This window comes from Marmota monax, unplaced genomic scaffold (genome assembly GCF_021218885.2).
Source record: "Marmota monax isolate L192 unplaced genomic scaffold, Marmota_monax_Labrador192_F-V1.1 WCK01_AAM20220418_F8-fsc00124, whole genome shotgun sequence".
Classification (NCBI taxonomy): domain Eukaryota; kingdom Metazoa; phylum Chordata; class Mammalia; order Rodentia; family Sciuridae; genus Marmota; species Marmota monax.
The window spans coordinates 2,667,871-2,686,668 of record NW_026692505.1 but is presented as its reverse complement, the minus strand read 5'-3'; positions in this window follow the sequence as shown (position 1 = coordinate 2,686,668).

Below are 18,798 nucleotides of genomic sequence, written 5' to 3'. Positions count from 1 at the left end.
AGTCTGGTAAAGTATTCTTGTGTCTAGTACAGTTACAGGAGCTTCCTATGGACCCTATTGATCTCTCACTACTCACTAGTGTTGTCCTAGGTATTAGGAATCACTTAGCATCCCATTGCCAAAAATGCACAGTGAAGGTTACTTGAGGTTAACACAGTGTCTCACACTTCTGTCTCTTTCTAAGAACAAGCATTCCCTTACCCAAGATTGCAGGATTCTAGTACAATAATCTCAGGCTAAATTCAGGCTTCTTGCCAGAGTAAATGTGACCATAGGGCCCAATTTTTGTTACCTTGTTTTATCCCTCTATCCCATGGTGTCTTGGGTCTAGTAACATATATCTATTCATAAGTGGCTAAAAATGTTTAATATTATTAGGACCAATCTACTCAACTTTGAATTGGAAAGAATTTATCAAGTTATTTTGAAATGGCTAGAACATACTTAGTCCAGGTAAAACCAAACTATCAAAACATATAAGAACCGTTTGAATACGGAACTACTGTTACTAATGTAATTAAACTGTGACCCAAAGAAACTAACTAGAAATCTTTGCTCTTGTGTTAATGCTGGCTTGCTGACTTAAAGCAGCTTGATCTATTTTTCAATTGGTCATGTTTGAACTAGATTGATTTGGTTGAATTCTATTTGAACAGTCAAGAACAAATTTAATCCAGTTAAAACTTCCTTGGGACACAAAATTATACTCCTTGTAGACATCTTTGAATCTTCAGTGTCTAATAGAGAGTCTATCATAGAGTGGGAACTTAATATAAGTAGGTAAAACCATGGATAATTAAAGTGGAATAACTAGAACATTTTCTGCTGAATTGATTATATACCCCAAGACAGAGGTTAATGATAAGGATTCCAATACCATAGCCACTAGTCACACTTTTCTATTAAGCAGTAGCAATGTAGATTGTCTGAATTAAGTTATACTGGAATTGTAAAATACACACTAGATTGCAAAGATTTAGTTTAAAAAAACACACAAAATACATCATTAATTTTTAATATTTTATTACATATAAATGTGATATTTTAATATATTAGTTTAAACAAAAGTGTTATTAAAATTTATTTAATCTGTTTTACTTCTTTTTAATGAAATTGCTAGAATTTTTTTAATTACAACTGTGATGGTCATTGACAGAATAAATCCAGACATGCCATGTCCTGCCACAGCTCACCCATTAGCAACGTCCATTGCCATCCATTCCAACCCTCTGCTCACAACAGACCCAGAACACCTTTATATAAACATTAGGACCTTATACTTGAGTAATGACAATTCTTGGCATTCAAGGACTCTCTTACTTTTTCCTCTAAAACAAAACAAATTAAAACAAAAACTATTACTCTATCATCATATTGTACTTTTTTTTTTTTCCTTTAAAACATTTTCCAGGGCTGGGGATATAGCTCAGTAGGTAGAGTGCTTGCCTCATATGCACAACGCCCTGGATTCAATCCTTAGCATTACAAAAAACAAAAACAAACAAACAAACAAAAAACTTCCCAAATCTGCTCCTCTCTCTCTCTTTTTCTTCCACTGAATTTGCACACTCTGTCTCACCAAACTACCTACTTCTAATATTTATTGATCTTATACTTCTGTCTTATGAATGTTTATTAAAATGGAAAAAAATATATAGATATTAAAGTCAAATTCCAGGCAGTTTATGAACTTCATGATGCTCAGTCTTGCCAGGACCACTGTTATTTTACATTTTTCCCCATATTTCGTTTAACTAATGTGGTGAGTACCTAGTGCCAGGCACTAATCTAAACACTTCTAATATCAACTCCTTTGGTCCTCACTGCTGTTTATGAGGATCATTCTACTATTGCCTCTAATTCATGGATGGGAAAATGGCAGAGAAAGGTTGTTTGTCTCTTGTCCAAGATCATGCAACTTTACTAGTGTGTGGCAGAGGAAGATCTGGCCTGGGCACTGTGGCCCCAGGGCCTGTGCTTCTCAGGACTTACTTAGCCTCCTGTGAAGGAATGCCCTTTCTTCCCAAATGGCTTCATTATTCCAGGGCTGCCTTTACCCCAGGCAGAAATGAACAACACATCTCAGGCTTTTCCTTAAGTTTCATCTTCTTCACTTTTATGATTTATCTGTCTTCTGCCTCATTATGCCAGGGTCTTTCCTTCTGACTTCTGAGATAATAGTGATCTAATCCAGAATAATGCAAGATAAGGTGCTAATATTATAATACCTTAGTTCCTAAGTGGTGTTTGGAGAAAATGTGCTCATTTTTTTTTGTACCAGGGATTAAACTCAGGGGCACTCGACCACTGAGCCATATCCCCAGCCCTATTTTGTATTTTATTAAAGACAGGGTCTCACTGAGTTGCTTTGTACCTCGCTTTTGCTGAGGCTGGCTTTGAACTTGCAATCCCCCTGTCTCACCCTCCTGAGCCGCTGGGATTACAGGTGTGCGCCACTGTGTCCAGCTAAATGTGCTCATTTTGATCTTTTTTATTTCAAAGAAGTATCTTTGGTGGTGAAATTTCAGTGATTTTACCTAATCAAGGTGTGGGAGGACCTTGGCATCACTGGGAATGGGGCTCACTCCTCTCATTCTCATTGAGGTCCCATATTCTTTCATTCATGCATGCATATCCTGTTTTGCTCACAAAGGGATTTGAGGCATTTTAAAAAATAAATACAATCTAACAGGATTAAATAAATAGATAAGAAAATTGTGAGAGCTAGTTATGTTCTCTTTGGCAAGGATCCAAATCTCTGTTTCAGTTGCCTAGCACCACTATGAGGGTCACCATGAGGGACAGACAGAGATACAAGACACACTTGAAGCCCACATAGGCTCTTATTTTCCATTTAGAGCTTTGCTCTAGTCACCCTGGTGAGCAGAACCAAAACTAGGGTGTATACCTAGTAATCTTGACTCTGTTTTTAAAAGATCAATCTAGAGACCAGCATCACAAGTTGATCTAAGCTTCCTTTCCTCTGGGCCCTGTTCAGATTCTATTTGGCCCTCCAAAGCAGGGCACTTCCCAAGAAGAGACACTTCTGGTTTTTTATTGGACATAGCAGTTTCTTAGTGAACAAGACAGAAAAAGAGAAAATGAGAAATTAAAGCAATATGGGAGACATGTCGCCAATTTTGTTTGGTCTATAATTTGATTAGTATTCTCACTAAAATCTGCTTCCCTCTGCCAATATGATAACTGTGTTAGTTGGCTTTGTATCACTTTGAGCAAAGTACCCAACAAAAACAACTTAGAGGAGAAAAAGTTCATTTTGGCCCATAGTTCCAGATTTCAGTTCAGGGTGGGTCCGCTCCTTTACTCCTGGGCTCAAACAACCGAGGCAGCACATCATGGTGGCAAAGCATGGGAAGGAAAGCTGCTCAGGACATGGTGACAAGGAAAAGGGTGTGGAGCAGGCCTCAGGGAAAATGAACCCTTCCAGGGAACACCCCCATTGAACCACCTCTTCACCAAATATCCCATCTTCCTATAGTTACCAGTCAGCCCATTCAAACAAGGATGGACTGATTAGGTTACAGTTCTCACAATCTAAAAATTTTATCTCTGAACATTTATGCACCAACAATGGAGATTTGGGGAACACCTTATATTCAAACCACAACAATAGTCTGATTTACTTAATCAAGGAATTCTACTGTTGACCTTGAGCTATAGGCGGACCACAACTTATGATGGTTTTGCTTATGATATTCTGACTAAAATGGTGCCAAAGTCATATGCATTCAGTGGTACTCTGAATTTTGATCATTTCCCTGATCTAAGAAGCAATATGTGATATGTGGTAAGATGACGCTCTTGTAATGTGGAACAGTGGAAATGTGCTTTAGTTCCCAATCATAAGTGTAAACAACCAATATTCTATAATGTACTATGAACATGACAGGGTATAATGTTCAATGGGTTAGGCATATTAAATGCATTTTCAACTTCTTGATATTTTCATCTTACTCAGGAATTGTGGAGCAGTATTTGAGAGCTTGCCTTGCCTGGAGTAAGGCCTCAAGAGTCTCTTTGGAATTGGAATTTTTGCAGATCCAGCAGGGAGCATCTGTATTACTGAGGGAGGAGATTACCCAGGAAAACAGGAACAATGGGAGGAATATAAAATTAAGTTCAATGGAAAATGAGCAAACAGGAAAGCCATACATTTAATGGAAATAGTCTACAAATTTGGTTCTGGGCTCCCTAATAGCCAAGAGAAAGAGAGAAACACAATCCTGTATGTGAGACAAGGTCCATACTATAAAGTCAACACAATTTCTCAGAGAAATACTTTTCCTAGGAGTGGTACTATTAAAAAGATTGTGTTGGAAGATCTCATTAAAGGAACTAGTGTAATATGGATTACAATCACATGCCTTTAGTAAATTTCCTAGAACTTATCAAATCCCTTACCACGATGCAAATTGGTAAAAACAAATCAGAGAGGCTATTCTCTTTAGGTAAGGTGCTATCTAACATAGCAATTATATTTTTATAACTGACAAATCACTGAAGCCACTAGTAAATGATATTTGGGCTTTATGTTTTTTTATTAAATATTTTTAATCATTTCTATCAGAGAAAGTTAATCAATGTTTATAATTTGGGGGTTCCTTTCCTGCCCATTTTTCCACTTTTGGAGTTTCCCCTACCAAATCTCAACAAAACATTAACCAATCTGCTTGCAGTTGATTAGAATAAGGGGAAGCCCCTGATTCAAGGGAATGCCCTTGGTAGGTTGAGCTGACCTCATCAAGGTTCTCTCTACTGAAAAATTAAACCAAGAAACACAAATCCTGCAGTAGAGATTTATTCTAGAGAAAGAAGAGGCAAGAGCCAGAGCGGGTGCCATAGCAGGCCAAATCACGAACATCCAGAAATTGTGGGAAAACAGAACACCTAACCCTTGAGGAGCAGGGCAATTTCCACCCACCCTTGCTGCATTGCCTGTCTGTGTTTCTTGTCAAAGGGCAGCAGAAAGACATGCCCCCCTTTCCCTAGACCCTCCACATTCTCATTTCCCACATCCTCCATACTTTCTGGCAAGTCCTGCCTTGGACATTCTCCCTAAGAAAATGGCAGGGGCCGCTAGAAGCCATTACCCTGAGGAGGGCGAGAATAAAGAGGGAGGCCCTACAGTCAATACGTAACTGATTGACTGAAGGATCATACTGTTGAGGACATGAGATGAAATCTAATGTTCACACTGTTAAATGTATTTATTTATGAAAAGGCAAATGGGGTATATTGAAATGACATCTTTAAGAGGATCTCATGCACTGTGGGAGACAATGCCTCAAATTCCTGAAAGGAAAAATTGACACTCTCCAGGAAACAGGATGTCAAGCGTTAGCCTGAGCTCTTGCAGATTAAGTTGGCAGTTTTCTGCAGCAGGAGACCTGGGAAAATCAATATCGCAACAATTACCTCTATAGCATGAATGCACTGGCCAGCATAAGTACCTTTGAGATTCCATTTCATGCTACAGACCAGCAGCTTCATTTTCTAATGGATAAGCATTTCAGTTCCCACTGCTTAGATCTCCAAACACTAGTATCCTTTCAAGAGAAGCTTTCAAAGCCCTTTTTGATATCCTGCTAGATAGTTATGAAACAGTGTGATCTTGGAAGAGGTCTCTGGCCAGAATGAGAGTTTGCCCTACCTGGAAGCAGTGAATTAGTTAGACATGACAATCAGGCAAAGCTGAAGATGCTACCCAGTTTCCCAACTTCCATCCATCTGAGTGTCATACCTCTCTCTTGGCAAAGAACTAAGTTTTCCAAGCACTTCCTCAAACTGGTGAGTTTTAAGAATAGCTGCAGTGCACTGGAGAGCACCCCTGACTGGACGAAAGCAATCCATCTTGTCTCTATCACTTGCCTAGAATACCTCATTGGTCATCTGGCTCAGAAAAACAGATAGCACTCTAACAAATTCCCCCTCTATCCAGGACTTTCAGAGCATGGGCTTGGAGAATCATTGCCCAACCCGTCTAATAATCAATATCAGAATTCAAGTTACCCAGATAGCACATTCCTGTCATTGAAAGGCTATCTCCATGTTGTGCTTTCCTTTAATACCTCCTGGTTTCCACCTTGGTTAGATTGTTTGGCTAATTAGAGTTGGGAGAAGGTATGTGGTGACCATGGCCAGCCCTTTAATGTGGTTGAACAGGGCCAGCTTTGGTAACTGCCAGAAAGCTGATGGGCTGGTAGTGTTTGCAGGGACTTTTTTTTTTTGAATGGGTGTGGCAGGTAGTGAGGGTCATAATGGAGGCACATCTTGATCTCTTGAAAATTTAACGTAACTTTTCAGATGAGCACATCCACATTCACTGCCCCACATTGTCATGAAGAAATTAACAAGATGTATTAGATATCTAACAATTAAAGACACTAACTCTGGTGCTCTTATTTGCTGAATATACTATAAACCAGTGGAAAAAACACCTTGTCTTAAAAAAAGAAAAGCACAATGCACTGGTTGGACTTCAAAAATTATTTATCAGTAAAATGGAGAAAAAAGTTCTTAAAGGCAAAACTACTCACAGAAAGGACAATGGAAGAGATGGACAGAGAGAAGCAGATAGTAGAGAGATTATGCAGCCAAGGAGAAATATCATGAGAGAATCTCTCTGAGAATCTCAATTCCATCTATATCCAGGAGGCCTGTTGTGTACATAAACATAATGTCCTTTCTTATTTAGTTGAATGAATTTGAGTGGGGTTTTCTATTGGCTTCAAAGTAGCTCCACCTTCAGCAAGAGTAAGAAAATAGACAACTATCAGAAAGACAGAAGGAAATAAGATGTTTAGATAATCTGCCAAGAGGGCGTTCTGGTCCCGAATGGTGGAAGACAGAGGAATTTAAACACATTGTTAGAACAGAGTGAAGTATAACTGAGCTACATACTACATTACTCTTTCTAGAAAAAAAAATCATTTGTCTTGCCACGAAAGGTAATTTAATTCCAGTGATAATGGATGCTGGCTTTTAAGGTGGTCGATCTTCAAACTCAGATTCCAAAGGATTTGTTTTGGTTTGTACAAAACTGAAGCAGTAAAATGACTTGAAAGGTGCTCTATCTTTTGCACAATCTAAGCTTCAAGAAAGAGTTCAATAGGGAGTTGCAAGGTAGACATGCCATTTTAGATGGGTAGTCACAGTTTAGGGACCAATGGTAAGACCACAATCAAACAATCAAACCTACCAGAAGAGAAAGCAGATTTGAATGATGTCAAAAGGAAATAAACTGGATTCTCTAATGTGATAAGAGAGAAAGCAATATGTACAGAAAAAAAGTGGATACTTGGATCTATTCCTACAGTCTCTCACTCTTATAACCAGCCAACCAGGTGACCTTGAGAATATTACTTAGATTTCATAGCTACCAACTACACATTTGGAAATGAGAATGGTAATACCTTCTATTCAGGACAGCTGTAAATGAGATCAAGGATATAAAAGTTTCTGGTTTGTAAAGGGCATTCATGTCCATGTTTATTTCCCCATGTTGATATTGGTTTGATGATGTTAAGATGCATGAAACATCACAGATTCTAGAATCAAAAGGAATATTCAAGACTTCAATGGAGAAGCCAACTGTTCCCTATTAATCAGTTCTTTCCCATATTCCCTCTGAGAAAATAAGCTCCTTTTACAAACACTGACAGGGGTTTTGTTTTATGTGTAACAGCACAAAATGGAGTCAGCTCACAAATGAGCTCCCAAGCATCCCTTCCTGAGATAATATTTCTAAGTTTGGCTGTTTTAATTTCTAACAAATTTATTCTATTTTCTCTGTGATTATCATATCCTTAAACTTGATTCTATCTCCTAGCAGGACCCCTAAGTTGAGAATGTTCATACTTAGTTGGGGCTGAGACATGGCAAAATTCTTTAAAAAAGTAGTATGAATGAAAAACGGGAAGATGGCGGCAAAGGGAGTGCATTACTTCCGTGTACCGCGTCACTGTGTGGGAGAATGACGAGTTAGAAAGGCTAAAAGCTATCTTGTTATGAGTTTCCAGCAAAATTGGGGTGCTCCAAAACCTAGAGGAAGGATTTCCATCGCACGAGGATCAGCTACGGGGACTCAAACGCGAGAGATTTGTCGCACGGAGGGTAACACTGCTTATTCAGCAAATCGCCCCGCTGTTAGAGTCTGCGGGCACGTGCTGGGAAACGAGGAGACAGCAATGCAAAGATACAGCGCTGCAGTTTCCACGGGCTTCTGCCAGCTGTGCAATCACTGTACTAAGTGCTGAATTCTGGGTTTGAGACGGAGAAGGAAGTGGTCCAATTCGGGTCTCCACACCGGTCAGACCACAGAGGAAGCCAGCGGCCACCATCTTGGAGAGCTGACATCACCATCCCTGTTTTCGACTGATCGCAGCTCATTCAGCCATAGAACAGGTAATTTCAGGCTGCCATTCGCTTGCGGCTCGCAGACAACTTACTCAGGCTCAGTGCTAATTAACCCGCGGAAACTGCTTCTTGGAGCCTGCTCTTATCAGAACATACACGGAGCATTGAGCGGCCGAATTCCGGCTCCCAGAACTGCTGTGGCCCAGGGCTAAAGAATCCATGGAAACTGCTTCTCGGTCCGGGTCCTGCTCAATACTGTGGAGGTAAATACCAACCAAGCCTTCATAGGCAGTGGCAACAGGATTGAGACGGGGCTTGTGAGGGGCTGTCAGGACTCACCCGTTGCTTTGGTCACCCGGCAAAGGGAACAAAATGCTGCCATTCGCATGGGATACCAACATGGCAGAGATCTGATGTCATCAGAAAGTGACGGAGGAGAGAACTTCATCGATACCAGCGGCGACAGAAACAGTTGGTCTCCTGGTAAAGAAAGTGAGTCACAAACACCCGAGTCTCTCTCACTTTATCATCAAGCCAGAGGGGCAGAGCAGAGCCGCCGCCCGCGCCCGGAACAGGCCCAGCGGCCCGCCGGCATGACCCCAATTGGAGTAGGGGCAGGGCAGAGCCGCCACCCGCTCCCGCAAGGTAGGCAGACCTGCGACCGACCTGCAGAACAGGAACAGTGGTCCGGGGGCGTGGTAGGAGGGGGAGGGTAGAGCCGCCGCCCGCGCCTGCAAGGTAGGCAGGCCTGCAACAGACCAGCGGATCAGGCCCAGCGGCCTGCCAGTGTGGTACACACGTCACCCCAACTGGAGTAGAGGTAGAGCAGAGCCTTCGCCCGCGCCCGGATCAGGCCCAGCGGCCCGCCGGTGTGGTAGTCACGTAACCCCAATAGGAGTAGGGGCAGAGCAGAGCCGCCACCCGCGCCCGCAAGGTAGGCAGACCTGCAACCGACCGGCAGAACAGGCCCAGGGGTCCGCGGGCATGGTAGGAAGGGCAGGGCAGAGCTGCCGCCCGCGCCTGCAAGGTAGGCAGACCTCCGCCCAACCCTGCAAGGGAGACTTTTCAACTACACAAGAGCAATATAAATATATAGGGGGAAAAAATTTTCAAAAACACAACAGTTTCACCAAGCAGAAAGAAACGCAAGCAATATGAAAAGACAAGGAAAGAAAGGACCACAAGCAATGCAGGTCAACTCAACTTTAGAAGAGGTAACAGCTTCAGCAGATGGAATGTCAGATAAAGAATTCAGGATATACATGCTTCAGATGATCTGGAGTCTCAAGGAAGACATTAGACAGCAAAATCAGACAATGAAAGATCACTTTGACAATGAATTACACAAACAAATCCAGGCAGCAAAAGATCAACTATACAGGGAGATAGAGGTTATAAAAAACAAACAAACAGAAATCCTAGAAATGCAGGAAGCAATAAACCAACTTAAAAACTCAATGGAGAATACTACCAGCAGAGTAGAACACTTAGAAGATAGAACATCAGACAATGAAGACAAAGTATTTCAACTTGAAAAGAACATAGACAGCTCAGCAAGACTGTTAAGAAACCATGAGCAGAACATCCAAGAAATATGGGATAACATAAAGAGACCAAACTTAAGAGTCATTGGGATACAGGAAGGTATAGAGCTCCAAACCAAAGGAATGAGCAATTTATTCAATGAAATAATACGAGAAAACTTCCCAGACTTGAAGAAGGGGACAGAATGCCAAATCCTAGAGGCCTACAGGATGCCAAATGTGCAAAATCATAAGAGATCCACACCTAGACACATTATAATGAAGATGCCCAACATACAGAATAAGGAGAGAATTTTAAAAGCTACAAGAGAAAGGAAGCAGATTACATTTAGGGGTAAGCCAATCAGGATAACAGCTGATCTTTCAACACAGACTCTAAAAGCTAGAAGATCCTGGAATAACATATTTCAAACACTGAAAGAAAATGGGTTCCAACCAAGAATTGTGTATCCACCGAAATTAAGCTTCAGGATGGAAGATGAAATTAAAACCTTCCACGATAAAAGTTAAAAGAATTTGCAGCTAGAAAACCATCTCTTCAAAACATCCTCGGGAAAACATTACAGGAAGAGGAAATGGAAAATAACAATGAAAACCAACAGTGGGAGGTAGAACAGTAAAGGGGGAAAAATAATCAAAGAGGAAAACAAACCATGTTTAGTAACAGAAATAAACAAATATGGCTGGAAGAACAACCCATATCTCAATAATAACCCTAAATATTAATGACTTAATCTCACCAATTAAGAGACACAGGCTAGTAGAATGGGTCACAAAACAAGACCCAACAATATGCTGCCTACAGGAGACGCATTTGATAGGAAAAGACATACATAGGCTGAAGGTGAAAGGTTGGGAAAAATCATATCACTCATATGGACTTTGGAAACAAGCAGGAGTGTCCATACTCATATCAAATAAAATAGATTTCAAGCCAAAGTTAATCAAAAGGGATAAAGAGGGACACTACATACTGCTCAAGGGAACAATACACCAAAAAGACATAACAATCATAAATATATATGCCCCAAACAATGGTGCAGCTATGTTCATCAAACAAACTCTTCTCAAGTTCAAGAGTCTAATAGACCACCATACAATAATCATGGGAGACTTCAACACACCTCTCTCACCACTGGACAGATCTTCCAAACAAAAGTTGAATAAGGAAACTATAGAACTCAATAACACAATTAATAACCTAGACTTAATTGACATATATAGAATATACCACCCAACATCAAGCAGTTACACTTTTTTCTCAGAAGCACATGGATCCTTCTCAAAAATAGATCATATATTATGTCACAGGGCAACTCTTAGACAATATAAAGGAGTAGAGATAATACCATGCATCCTATCTGATCATAATAGAATGAAACTGAAAATCAACGATAAAAGAAGGAAGGAAAAATCATGCATCTCTTGGAGAATGAACAATAGGTTACTGAATGATCAATGGGTTATAGAAGACATCAAGGAGGAAATTAAAAAATTCTTAGAGATAAATGAAAACACAGACACAACATATCGGAATCTATGGGACACATTGAAAGAAGTTCTAAGAGGAAAATTCATTGCTTGGAGTTCATTCCTTAAAAAAAGAAAAAACCAACAAATAAATGATCTCATACTTTATCTCAAAATCCTAGAAAAAGAAGAGCAAAACAACAGCAAAAGAAGTAGAAGGCAAGAAATAATTAAAATCAGAGCTGAAATTAATGAAATCAAAACAAAAGAAACAATTGAAAAAATTGACAAAACTAAAAGTTGGTTCTTTGAAAAAATAAATAAGATCGACAGACCCTTAGCCATGCTAACGAAGAGAAGAAGAGAGAACTCAAATTACTAGCATACGGGATGAAAAAGGCAATATCACAACAGACACTTCAGAAATACAGAAGATAATCAAAAATTATTTTGAATCCTTATACTCCAATAAATTAGAAGATAGTGAAGGCATAGATAAATTTCTTAAGTCATATGATCTGCCCAGATTGAGTCAGGAGGATATAGAAAACCTAAACAGACCAATATCAATTGAGGAAATAGAAGAAACCATCAAAAGACTACCAACTAAGAAAAGCCCAGGACCGGATGGGTATACAGCAGAGTTTTACAAAACCTTTAAAGAGGAACTAATACGAATACTTTTCAAGCTACTTCAGGAAATAGAAAAAGAGGGAGAACTTCCAAATTCATTCTACGAGGCCAACATCACCCTGATACCTAAACCAGACAAAGACACTTCAAAGAAAGAAAACTAGAGACCAATATCTCTAATGAACCTAGATGCAAAAATCCTCAATAAAATTCTGGCGAATCGGATACAGAAACATATCAAAAAAATTGTGCACCATCATCAAGTAGGATTCATCCCTGGGATGCAAGGCTGGTTCAATATACAGAAATCAATAAATGTTATTCACCACATCAATAGACTTAAAAATAAGAACCATATGATCATCTCGATAGATGCGGAAAAAGCATTCGACAAAGTACAGCATCCCTTTATGTTCAAAACTCTAGAAAAACTAGGGATAACAGGAACATACCTCAATATTGTAAAAGCAATTTATGCTAAGCCTCAGGCTAGCATCATTCTGAATGGAGAAAAACTGAAGGCATTCCCTCTAAAATCTGGAACAAGACAGGGATGCCCTCTCTCTCCACTTATGTTCAACATAGTTCTCGAAACACTGGCCAAAGCAATTAGACAGATGAAAGAAATTAAAGGCATAAAAATAGGGAAAGAAGAACTTAAATTATCACTATTTGCAGATGACATGATTCTATACCTAGCAGACCCAAAAGGGTCTACAAAGAAACTATTAGAGCTAATACATGAATTCAGCAACGTGGCAGGCTATAAAATCAACACGCATAAATCAAAGGCATTCCTGTATATCAGCGACAAATCCTCTGAAATGGAAATGAGGACAACCACTCCATTCACAATATCCTCAAAAAAAATAAAATACTTGGGAATCAACCTAACAAAAGAGGTGAAAGACTTATACAATGAAAACTACAGAACCCTAAAGAGGGAAATAGAAGAAGATCTTAGAAGATGGAAAAATATACCCTGTTCATGGATAGGCAGAACTAACATCATCAAAATGGCGATATTACCAAAAGTTCTCTATAGGTTTAATGCAATGCCAATCAAAATCCCAACAGCATTTCTTGTAGAAATAGAGAAAGCAATCATGAAATTCATACGGACAAATAAAAGACCCAGAATAGCAAAAACAATGCTAAGCAGGAAGTGGGAATCAGGCGGTATAGCGATACCAGACTTCAAACTATACTACAGAGCAATAGTAACAAAAACAGCATGGTACTGGTACCAAAACAGGCGGGTGGACCAATGGTACAGAATAGAGGACACAGAAAGCAATCCACAAAACTACAACTATCTTATATTTGATAAAGGGGCTAAAAGCATGCAATGGAGGAAGGATAGCATCTTCAACAAATGGTGCTGGGAAAACTGGAAATCCATATGCAACAAAATGAAACTGAATCCCTTTGTCTCGCCATGCACAAAAGTTAATTCAAAATGGATCAAGGAGCTTGATATCAAATCAGAGACATGCCATCTGATAGAAGAAAAAGTTGGCTACGATCTATATACTGTGGGGTCGGGCTCCAAATTCCTCAATAGGATACCCATAGCACAAAAGTTAATAACTAGAATCAACAAATGGGACTTACTTAAACTAAAAAGTTTTTTCTCAGCAAAAGAAACAATAAGAGAGGTAAATAGGGAGCCTACATCCTGGGAACAAATCTTTACTCCTCACACTTCAGATAGAGCCCTAATATCCAGAGTATACAAAGAACTCAAAAAATTAGACAATAAGATAACAAATAACCCAATCAACATATGGGCCAAGGACCTGAACAGACACTTCTCAGAGGAGGACATACAATCAATCAACAAGTACATGAAAAAATGCTCACCATCTCTAGCAGAGAAATGCAAATCAAAACCATCCTAAGATACCATCTCACTCCAGTAAGATTGGCAGCCATTATGAAGTCAAACAACAACAAGTGCTGGTGAGGATGTGGGGAAAAGGGTACACTTGTACATTGCTGGTGGGACAGCAAATTGGTGCAGCCAATTTGGAAAGCAGTATGGAGATTTCTTGGAAAGCTGGGAATGGAACCACCATTTGACCCAGCTATTCCCCTTCTCGGTCTATTCCCTAAAGACCTAAAAAGAGCATGCTACAGGGACACTGCTACATCGATGTTCATAGCAGCACAATTCACAATAGCAAGACTGTGGAACCAACCTAGATGCCCTTCAATAGACGAATGGATAAAAAAAATGTGGCATTTATACACAATGGAGTGTTACTCTGCATTAAAAAATGACAAAATCATAGAATTTGCAGGGAAATGGATGGCATTAGAGCAGATTATGCTAAGTGAAGCTAGCCAATCCCTAAAAAACAAATGCCAAATGTCTTCTTTGATATAAGGAGAGTAACTGGGAACAGAGTAGGGACAAAGAGCATGAGAAGAAGATTAACATTAAACAGGGATGAGAGGTCGGAGGGAAAGGGAAAGAGAAGGGAAATTGCATGGAAATGGAAGGAGACCCTCAGGGTTATACAAAATTACATACAAGAGGAAGTGAGGGGAAAGGGGAAAATAATACAAGGGGGAGAAATGAATGACAGTAGAGGGGGTAGAGAGAGAAGAGGGGAGGGGGAATAGTAGAGGATATGAAAGCAGCAGAATACAACAGACACTAGTATGGCAACATGTAAATCAATGGATGTGTAACTGATATGATTTTGCAATCTGTATACGGAGTAAAAATGGGAGTTCATAACCCACTTGAATCAAAGTGTGAAATATGATATGTCAAGAACTATGTAATGTTTTGAACAACCAACAATAAAAAATTTTAAAAAAAGTAGTATGAAGTAAAAATGCTAAAAATTCATTTTAAAAATGAGCTAGTTCTAAGTAAAACATTTTTAAGATCTAAAAGTGTTTTAAATCCAGAAATTAAAAAATATATGGTGTCTAGGATCCACTAAGGTGTTTTTTGACACCAGGTGGCCACCTACAATTAGAAATATACTGATATACTCCAGTCAATGGAGGATGAGCTTTCTGAGCAAACTGGCAGCAAAGTCTTTCCTTTGAGTCACACATTGTGTGTCACTCCTGCCCCCACCCGATGCTGCTGCTTCTTCTTCTTCTTTTTTTTCCATCCAGGCAAACCCCTTTTCCAACCCTTCAGAGGCTCTGGATTAGAAGGAACATCTTATTAGGCTTCTTGGACCAAGGATTCTAGGACCTTTAGAATCTGCTCCAGTCACTTCCAGTCCCTTGGAACTTAGGGGTGAGTGGTGTTAGTAGCAATGTACTGCTGAACAGCTAGGGAAATTAAGGGATTTGACAAAAGACTGGGATCTTGCACAGCAATAGGAAGGTAGCTGAGCAAATTCACTAAACAGGTGAGGTTCCAAGAAGAGCCCACCCAAGGCATCGAACTAGCCCAGAAGCCAAATGGGGTCTATCTTGCCTGTGTAGTTGATCAGTTACAGCAGCCAGAACAAGATAATGTGGTCCACCTCATTGGACAGCTTAAGCATGTGCTCACCAAGGATGACCAGAGAGGCTCTGATGGCATTAAGAAACTTCCCTATAGATGTAAAATCCCTCCAAGATCATCTTGTTCTATCTAGGGGTATCATGTTCATAATCTGGACATGGGCCAGCCCTATTTAAGTAATCTGAGAAGTTATCATCATCTCAAAAAACTTCAAATTTATAAGGAAAGGACTGTCAAATAATAGAATCATGATCTTCATAAGCCTCTAGAGATGATTTTTCCTTGGCATTTGGAAATGAGGGTATCCCATCCACAGTCCAATTGTGTCAGGGAACTTGTGTAGGTTGCTGAAAAACTAAACAAAGAAAGTGCCCAGAGACAGTATGCAAGACATGTGATTTACTGGAAAAACGTTTCTGAGAGATTGGTGACTACTCCAAGAAATGTTCAGTGGCAACAGAGTGAACACATAGCATCTCCTCTCCCTTGTAGTGTTTTGTCCAGTGGTGGCCAGTGGTATGAGTGTCATATTTCCTCTCCATGGTGCCCTCAATTCTTTGCCTGGCCCCATTCAGAGAAGGGTTTTATATGTTAGGCTGCAGATCCAGTGACAATTATCAGCTTTAGCTTGCTTGTATGACAAGATCCTAAGAAGCAATTTTCCTGGAATATAGGCAAGAAAGTAGCTTTCTATAGATAACACTAACTTGCCCTTCTTCTCAGTGTGTATAAGAGAAAGCCAGTGTTCTTCAAGATAATGTGCACCTGGACGTTCTGGCCCAGGCTAGTTCTCATTATTCTCTTAACTAGATTTTTTGGGAACAGAAAGGGGAAATTCAGAAACATGGTGCTTTATTATCATTCTTTTGTTTAAGGATGATACATTGAAATTTTCTCATCTTGGTGTCCCCTTTTTCCTTGGTGGTCCTATTTGGGAGTTTCAGCTTTGTCCCATGTTGGGCGTATCCCTTGGAAGTTCTAAATTTCAGCTTCATTTGCTGATTTTGCAATAAGGAACATTTTAGAGTGAAAGTATTACTTTTTTATCCTCCAAAGGGATTCCTCAATCAATTACTTCCCCTTAGTAGGAAGAACTTCTTACCTTTGAGATTCTTGTCTCCTGAACACTAGTTCTCTTTCCTACTAGTACCTGACTTATAGTGTTCACATACAGTCATGGCTAAGAATATTTAGATGCCAAATTATATAAATCTGAATTATAACCTTCCTAGAAATGTTTCTTGGTAAACTTCTTATATACTCTTTCTGTCAAAACCCAATAGAAACTTCCTTTATGATAAAACCACTAGTTGGTCCTGAGTGTGAGAACAGGCTTGCTCATATCTCCCTGTGATCTTTCTTATTGACTCTTAATTTCCCACTTAATTTGAGTCTCAGATGATCTCACCAACATGAGCTTCTAGGGTTCTTTATTGTGCTCTTCCATGGCTGATAACATGCAGAATAGCAGTTCCCATTTGTGCACTGTTAGAAAAGACTAACTAGACAGGCATCTCATAGGCTTGGGAAGAATTTTAATTTTTATCTTTCATATACAAGGCAATAGAGGTAGACTTGAAGGAATTTTAATTTTTACCTTATGTGTTTCAAGAAAAAGAAGTAGGCAATTTTGAAAAACTTTAAAATAATCACAATTAAAGTTCAAAATGAGAACTGACTAACTGTACTTTTTTCAATTATATCATACAAATTATACTTAAACTGATTTTTTATATATCTTTAATGGAATCCTTCTTTTCCTCATCTCTTGGTCATTATATAACCTATTTTTCTGCTCAGGATGTGCTCAATTCTTTCCTTCTCTATAAAATTCATTCTAGATGATATATGGCTACCTTTCTCATTTCCCATTAGATTATGAGTTTTATGTTGCTGACAAAGAAACAGACATATAGTGAGTTTTTAAAAAAAAATCTTCAGTATAGATTAACATAAAATTAATGAATGAATAAAGAATTATAAAAGGGTTAAAAAGTATTTCTAAGTTTTTATTCCCAATTATCATTGTAAAATTTGCTACAGCAAGAAAACCAGTACACTGAATGACTTTTTTCAATCAAAAGATTTATGTCCTTATTCATTCTGGAACATTCTCAGTCTATTTTCTCTTGTAATAATTTCTCCCATTTTAACTGTTTTCTCATCTGACTCACCAATTATACATATGTTGGTGTTTATAAAGTCTATCCTCTAGGACTTCCTTTTTATTTGTCTCTATATTTATCTTGTTTTACTGCATTCTGGGATTTATGCATATTCTGTATAGACTATGTTATGATGTATAACAAACTCAAGAAAGCAGAACAAAGATTTATTTCTTACTCTTGTCTGGGTTTGATGATGTTTGGTGGCTCTCTGAGCAGGTATCCTTTAAACTATGACTCAGAAATTCAGCATCCTTTGATCATGTGATATCATTAAGGATACATATCATTAATATATGATCTTTGTAATTTCCAAGAAGGAGAAAAGCATGAAGAATCAATCACCTAGGATGACTTATGGCCAGACCGAAAAGTGATACTTTAATGCCACTCACATTCCAATCACATAGAAAATGTAGCTTTATAATTTGCCTAAGAAAAGAATATGTAATTGGTAATATAGCCAATAAAATTGTAGCACAGCCAGGCCCTACTAAAATTATTTAGTTCTCTATTTCAGCAAACTGATTCTCTGTGACTTTATATAATCCAGTATTTAATACCTCTATTATGTCATTTATTAACTTTTCATTTCCATATTTTTATTCATATGTACACATCTTTCCAACTGATAAAAACTTATTTTAAGAATGTTCATTTATTTTTAAAATTTATTTTGAGGATTCTAAACATACAGTTGTAAATGCCTCAGCCATTTACTCCATTATATCTATTTCCTTATATGTAACTTTTCCTATTTATCAGTTCTACCAACTGATTCTCATTAGTATGGATGTTTATGTGTTTGTAATTTTTGTATGAAAGCTGATTATGCAATAAAAAGTTTTCCATTTCCCACCCTAAATGCTATCCACTGCTATCCCAATAGTTTTCCTTTCAGATGCTGATTTTAAAATTAATATGGAAATATAAAAAAGATAAGAATAGTCAATACTCTCACCTGCCCCCCAAAATCCAATCACTCCTAGAGAAGAACAAGTTGAAAATATTCTATCAAAAATTTCATTATTTACATTAATTTGAGGAAGGTTTGAAATATTTAAAACATTGAGTATTCTAATCCATTGCTATTAGGTCTTCCATATTCTAATTTCCCTTAGTACTTTGTTAA